Source organism: Lepisosteus oculatus, chromosome 9 (assembly GCF_040954835.1).
Source record: "Lepisosteus oculatus isolate fLepOcu1 chromosome 9, fLepOcu1.hap2, whole genome shotgun sequence".
NCBI lineage: Eukaryota > Metazoa > Chordata > Actinopteri > Semionotiformes > Lepisosteidae > Lepisosteus > Lepisosteus oculatus.
The window spans coordinates 14,397,242-14,405,000 of NC_090704.1; positions in this window are offsets into that span (position 1 = coordinate 14,397,242).

Here is a 7,759-nt window from a genome sequence, read left to right on the forward strand (position 1 = left end):
TTGAGGAAATGTATGTGCTCTTCTGCTTAACGTTATCACCATCATTTGTAAACATAGCAATCCATCACATGGATCACATCTTATCTAAACAGATAAAGGTGTATATTCTTATAATTTGTTCATCTTGGGGAGAAGAAATAATCATCTTTCCTGGATCGTTTACAGTAGCTCCCTGCGCCTCTTTCAAATAGTCATTATGGTCTCCATGATAGTTTATTAATGAAGCAGCCTAATTTGACACACAGCCCTTGCATAATGGATTAAAACTCTGTGAAGCCATCCGTCTATAAGGCATAAATAAGCTGCACTGTATAAATATTGTAATTCATACCAACGATAAAAATCACGCCGACTTGTGCCTCGCTGATAATAACCTTAACCTATTGGCTTGCAAATGAAAAAAAGGGGGTTGATAAATACTGATGCATTTTTTTCTTCCGGAATTATAGAAGTGTGTCTGCTGGTGCATGCGCCACTTACTTACCCCAGCAAATAGCTTTGCCTCTGCTGTACCACTGTCCTTGGGAAACAGCACAGCTGTAGTTTTGTCGAAGGCAAATGTTGGAGGGGGAAAGAGAGGGTAGGGGTGGACAGCTGCTTTTGGCCATTTTGTTTTTTCGGGATTGTGCTAGAGATGCCAAGGTCAGGCAGAGGACGGAGCTGGAACAATGGCAGCGAGGGGCGTTCAGTGGCTCAGAAGGCCAGTAATGAGATAGGAAGATTTTCACCTCTCGGCTGTTGGTGAAGTGCCAGTGTGTGTCGGTGGTGAGCCAAAGTCATTTTCCATCTGATAGGTATTAGAAGGCTGAAGTGAAACGAGGGCTTGATCTCTCCTTTCAGGCCCAAAAAGACAGGTGTCCATCACAATTGCAGCTGGCCATCTCTCAGATGGGGCAAAGATTAGAAAGACTTGGACAATAAGCTTAATACATCTCATTACGACAATGCATGAGGGCAGAACTCGTACACACATCGACTGTTAGGGTGTGTAAACATACAGCATACACTTTAGTTTCCAGTTAGATTAATGATATTCATAAACTTTGATTATATTCTGAAAGCAGAACTACAGTCAAGTTTAATAAACTGTTTTTCTGTATAACAATGTTCATTAAGAGCACAATGTCTATGGGAATTTAACTTTTTTAATGTGCATCGTGAATATATAGTGTAACGCAACGGGGTTCAGGTGGGTGCCCTCGCCTGCAGCCTACACGGGTCAGCCCTGCACCGTCGGGGACGCGAACCCGGGCCTCCAGCGTCACTCAAACGGGACTCAGCTTGGTGAGCTAAAGAGAGATCTCTCCCCAGCCTAGCGGCTGTGGTCCTGCTATTACAGGGAAGGGCAGTGACGTCACTGCTCTGGTAAGCCGGCTCTTACACAGTGCCTGTCGGCTGTATGCGTTACACTAGTATGTGCCCAATACTGGAATAACAAAACTGAGTCATCCCTGTACACACAAGAGAAGAAGGAGGTGGTACAGAAATGCTCCTCAACACCCGTTCAGCTTTCTTTTCCGAGAGGCGGCAACCTCAGTCTCACAGTACAGGAGGTTTAGCCCAAACTGGGGGAGAGGTGTGTTCCTCCATGATGTCGCCACTAGCCAGCAGGCACTTAGGTAACTACAGGGGTCACTATTTCATCGGGGGTCAAAAGACCCCAGGCCAAGTAATCTCAGCCCTGCTCACAGAGGCGCTGGGTCAAGAGCCTGGCACTGCACCAGCACATGACAGGAAGACGGAGGTTCGGGCAAGCACTGGAGCCAGGAATTCAATGTATTTTTTAAAAAAACATGAAAAAACGGTGACCTTCTTGTAATCCAGTATAATTCTTCAAACAGCTGCAAATCCTGTTTTTGATGTGCAGAGGTGGAATAAAATGAAAGGAGCTTATGACAGTGCTGTAATAGAAGGATTGGTCATATATAAAAACATTTATATCAGACTGATCAGTCTAATAGAAATATTAGTTTGTGAGAAAAAAAAAACAGTGGAGCTTCTAAATGAAAATAAAACCAAATCCGTATAGTTCAGAGAGTCCCTTTCTGAATATGTCTAAAGTATGCTATGAGTAGGGGTCATAGAAAGGAGACCTTCTAACTGAATTCACAGTAACAAGGTTTTAAAAGTCATTGTGAAAAAAAAAATGATTGGAAAGAAATTTAATTGCATTTTAAACCTTCTGGAACATCAAATATTAATCTCAGAGTGGTTAAAACCCTGCGATAATGAAAATTTCTTTTATAAATATGTATGCTACTAAGTAACAACATAATATAACAAGTGAAAAACAGAAAGCAAGATTGTGAAGGATTAAGATGAAGCCCTGCAGAAAAGAATGTTCCAACTAGAAATTGGTTTAATTAATAGCACATTTTACATAATGATTACAATGTAATTGCGCTGACTAGCAGAGTGTCATTAAATATATCCATGCTCCTTTACAACACCCTCAGGCTAAAAATAATGAGTTACATTGGAAATCACTATGCAACAGGTTCATAAATAACATTTACACCCATACAAGGCAAGTACTTATAAATAATAAATATTTGCCTTTTGTAATTGAACAAAAAATGACTGCTTCTTTTTTTCTGGGCATGGTAGACTGCCGTGTTATAGCAGAGGGAAAAAGATTTTTCTCATTTTTTCTGCTGTAAGTGCTGAATAATTTATTCTCAGGCTAATAGTCAACACTGTCAACTAGGGTGTTCAAAATATACCTGTGTCCAGATAAATGCCACAGCCAGCGTAAAAGTGATTATTCCCTGCTCCAAGATATTTTGCTGAATGCAATCCCTGTATATACTGCAGTAAATCATTGGCTTCCAATTACATCTCTCCATAAAACAACTCTGGTATTCAAATCAGATTTTAAAAAGCTGCAGTACCCAGGTCTGGTCTAGCATAGTCAGTAGGGAGGTGTAAGGGTAACATGCTATTTGATGTTTGTCTTCATTTTAAAGAGACACTAACCCAAATATGCTTTTTTGCAGGAGTGTTTCTGTTTCCTGTGCATAAAACGTACAAAACAATACGACTTCATTAGGCAAAACAAGAAGGTTGATTGTTTGATATTTCTTTTTGATATCTCAGAAACAACTGACAATTCTCCAATGTTTTTCTTCGATGTGGAGCTGTTGCTCATTGATGCAGGTATTCGCTGGAGAAACAGAAGGCACCTCTATGTTTTCACATGGTCTCTATCTCTGCACAACACCTCTTCGCCTTTGTCAAGCCTTAGAACCAGCAGCAAAGACACTTACAGCTAGACTAACATGGAGCTGTTGACTCCCATCACTAGAAAAAATCATTTTGTTTGCTCATCTTTGATGCAACCAGACTCCATCCTTACATTTTCTAACCACTTCTTCTAATTCAGGGTCACAGGGGAGCTGGAGCCTAACCTGGCAAGCAACGGCTGCCAGATAGGGACACCAGTAGATCACAGGGCAGATAGACACACTAGGACAATTCACACCAGGGACAATTTTTCCAGGGAGCAGTTAACCTACCAGTATGTTTTTGGACTATGTTAGGAAACAGGAGCACCTGAAGCAAACCCACATGAACACAGGGAGAACATACAAACTCCATGTAGATAGCACCCAGGTGCTGAACTGACCACAGGGCCCAAGCACTGCCAACCCCTGTTCCACCCACAAGCATTAACTGAATTTAAATTGGTAGTCCCTAGAAACATTACATGATCTAGAGGTGTAAGTGGTGTTATGTATTAAAGTAGGTAATAAGCGAATCGAACATTCCCACAATGCCCAGGTTTAACATAATTATCCCACCCTGTTGTTTCTAACTGCATTGACATTTGTGCTCACGAGACACTCCCGTTTACTGAGTGTGTAAAACAACAAGAGGGAATAGTGTTCAAGAACAACAAGCCCATTCCTCCACCTGGCATTAAAGGCTAACCCATCACTGTATTACATCTACATACTGTTAATGCTTGATTATATAGATGGGGCTGAATGCAAGGAGAAATGCTATAAATCAGTAAATTTTACTGATGGTAAAATATTCATTTAAAATAAATAAATAAATAATATAAAATATATTCAATACACATATAAAAATATTCAAATATTTATAAAAACACAAAACTTCGCTTTGAGTGGCCCACTGAAGGACCATTCTCTTTGTTTTCAAGCAATAATAATAAAAAACTTTATTTTACACAGTGCCTTTAAAGTTAGCTTCTCAAATTGCTTACACTTATATAGCGCTTTTGTGGACACTCCACTCAAAGCACTTTACAGGTAATGGGGACTTCCCTTCACCAACACCAATGTGAAGCGATGATGGATGATGCGACAGCAGCCATAGTGTACCAGAACACTCACTACATATCAGCTTTCAGTGGGGAGGAGAACAGAGCGATGAAGCCAGTTCATAGATGGGGATTATTAGGAGGCCATGATTAGTAAGGGCCAATAGGAAATTTGGTCAGGACACTGGGATGACACCCCTACTCTTTTCAAGAAACACCCTGGCATTTATTATGACCACAGAGAGTAAGGATCTTACTTTAACATCTCGTCTGAAGGATGGCACCTTTTTTACAGTATAGTGTCCCCGTAAACTGGCAACCCACTGAAGCTAAGCAGGTGTGAGCCTGGTCAGTACCTGGATAGAAGACCTCCTGGAAAAAACTAAGGTTGCTGCTGGAAGAGGTGTTAGTGGGGACAGCAGGGGACACTCACCCTGTGGTCCATGTGGGTCCTATTGCCCCAGTATAGTGATGGGGATACTATACTGTAAAAAGGTGCCGTCCTTCAGATGAGACGTAAAACCGAGGTCGTGACTCTGTGGTCATGAAAAATCTCAGGGCGTTTCTCGAAAAGTGTAGGGGTGTAACCTTTGGCGTCCTGGCCAAAATTCCCATCAGCCTTTGCCAATCATAGCCTCCTAATAATCCCCATCTATGAATTGGCTTCATTACTCTGCTCTTCTCCCCATTGATAGTTGATGTGTGGTGAGCGTTCTGGTGCACTATGGCTGCATCATCTAGGTGGTGCTGCATATTGGTGGTGGTGGATGGGAGTCCCCATTACCTGTAAAGCGCTTTGAGTGGAGTGTCCAGAAAAGCACTATATAAGTGTAAGCAATTATTATTTTTATCATCCAAATGACAGAAATAAGCAGCTTACTTTGCAAAAATAGCCAGTATTTTCTAGAAGATTTTGCACCCGTGAGGAGAACCCTAGGTATTCTACGGGTGCAAAACTCTTGCTCCTACTACAGCATGAGCTGGATTGAAGTAGTATTTAAATGTATAAATAAGCACCTCCTAAGTGGCTGAATTGGTAAAAGTACTTTTGCAAGTGCAAGTCTGGCTTCATGATCACAAGTTGCAGTTGGGTCTTATCAGTATCTGGTACAAAGCTGCCTCACATGTGAAATGTGAATAGCCAAATGGCTGGAAAACGGGTTGGTTAGAGGAGTCTGGACATTTTTGCTCATTTCTCCTGTGTGTGGTGACTGGGTTTGCAGTTGAAAACACACAACTGGCACAACTGGCTATTCCAAATAAAATGGGTATTCCAAAATTAATAGGCAATTCTATTTAAAAACTTTTAAATTGGCAGTCTTTTAAAATGTAATTTGTAGTATTGCAATGACATGTCACAAATCTCCCATGAAAAGAGAATGATATTAGGCTGAGCACTACATTTAAAGTTTTAATTTAGTATATATATATTTTGGTATTGTACATGGCCGTTACAGACAGGTTTTTACACAACATTATTAATACTCAGAAATGCACAAGTGTACTGTATATGTGTGTGTGAAAATATATTCTTACACATACAGTACTGAATATACCACGCCTTTAAAAAGTGTGCAAATTTTATCCTCCTTCCAGAGCACTTTAACTGTTTCTGGACCACCTACTACAACACATTTCTTTCAAATATTAACTAAGCCCACCACTGAGAAAACGTAGAAAATAATCCACTACGAAGAAGAAAATGGAAAAATAGCTGATAAATAAAAATATCACTTAAAGTTAATAGGAATTTAAGAAGTTCACTGAAACTGAAAGCAAATGTAAAGAAAGAGAAGCTATGTCAATCTCACTGATTTCTCCAAATTTACAGGATTGTAATGTAATTTCTGTTGCACGTCTCTATCTCAGACCACACAGGCATGTCAGGGCTGAGCCAAGAGTTCTTGTTCTTACTGTAACTACACAGGCTGATGAATGTCATGGGCTGTATCACCATACATGCAGATTTTTAAATATGATTCACTTTTGATCAGCGCCCTTGTGCAGCAGTGGATGAAAACACTTAAGATTTCTTCCAGTGCCTGCCTTCAAGTATATTAAATACCCCCACTGTCAATGGATTGCATTTATGTATAATGCATCAATAACCTAAAAACTAAGAGGCCTTGTCAGGGATCAGAGTTGTCACACTCTGAAGCAAATGATTTTACTTGGTGTTCATCTGCGGCGCAATCACCTCGTAATCTGGATATACATCACACGATGACATGTAAATTTCCTACTTCTCCACTTTCATTTTCAAAGGCAGTAATCACATGAAAACCATTCAACCGCACCAAAATGTATAAATAATTTTCATTCAAACATATTAGCAGTCAAAATACGAGAATTTATCATGGTGTACAGCGCCTTCTTAAGAAGCAATCAAGTCTTTACTGTGTGGTCTTTGTCTTACATAGCTGAAAGGGGAATCTGCAGATTACCTACGGTGGCCTTTTTTACATAATGGGTTCCAAGGTGATGCTTTAAAACTTTCCTGAAATCTATTACATTATCAGACCAGGATTTGTGCTTTCATCTCATGCTCTCTTGAAAAGGATATCTTGGAGAGGTTTTAAGACCTTATTATTAAGGCAGGCGTGTGGGCTCAATCTATCTTTCCCAATAAGAAGTTCACATTTACATTTCACACAGGGGTAATATGCCCCATCCTAAGATGAAACAATGTGCCCTTTTTGCCTCATTAGGAAAGGAGACTAAAGATACTGTTTTTCATTGGATACCAACACACTGCATAGATTTAAACTAGTGCATAAGGAAAGCCTGCACTAATTAGAAATATGTGCAAAGATATCCAAGGGAACCATTGGTCAAGCCATTATCAAATCTGACTTTAAAAAAGGCAACATTGTTTATTTTTTTAATAATGAGTTTTTTCACGGTTTAATGATGAACAGCATTGAGGATAAGAGGATTACAAAACTGTTTTTAACGAGTTTCAAACAGGTAGCTGGATCAGTGTGTGTTGGCAGCAAAGACATAAGCAATGGTTAATTCTACTATGAAAACCAGAGAGACAAAAAAAAAGGTTTGAGCCTTCTGCAGGTGTCCCATCTCACAACAGCTGAAGCATTGTGTGGTTAACTTCTAGTAAGGAGTTAACCTCTACTAATTCCTCTATATTTAAGTATCAGAACATCCCTGATTTACTCTTCTATGAATTGGCTTCCTTGCTCTGTTCTCCTCTTCACTGATAACTAATGTGTGGTGAGAAGACTGGTGCCCTATGGCTGGCATTGCATCATACAAGTGGATGCTACACATTGGTGGACTGGTGGTGGAAGAGGAGAGTCACCATTACTTCTAAAGCTCTTTGAGTGATGTGTCCAAAAGAGATCTACATACTGTAAATGTATTATTATTATCATTGCTTTATGAATCACAAATAAAGGTCATTTTCTTCTGCTGCATTATGGCATATATTGTATATATCTATATACAGTACGTGATAGG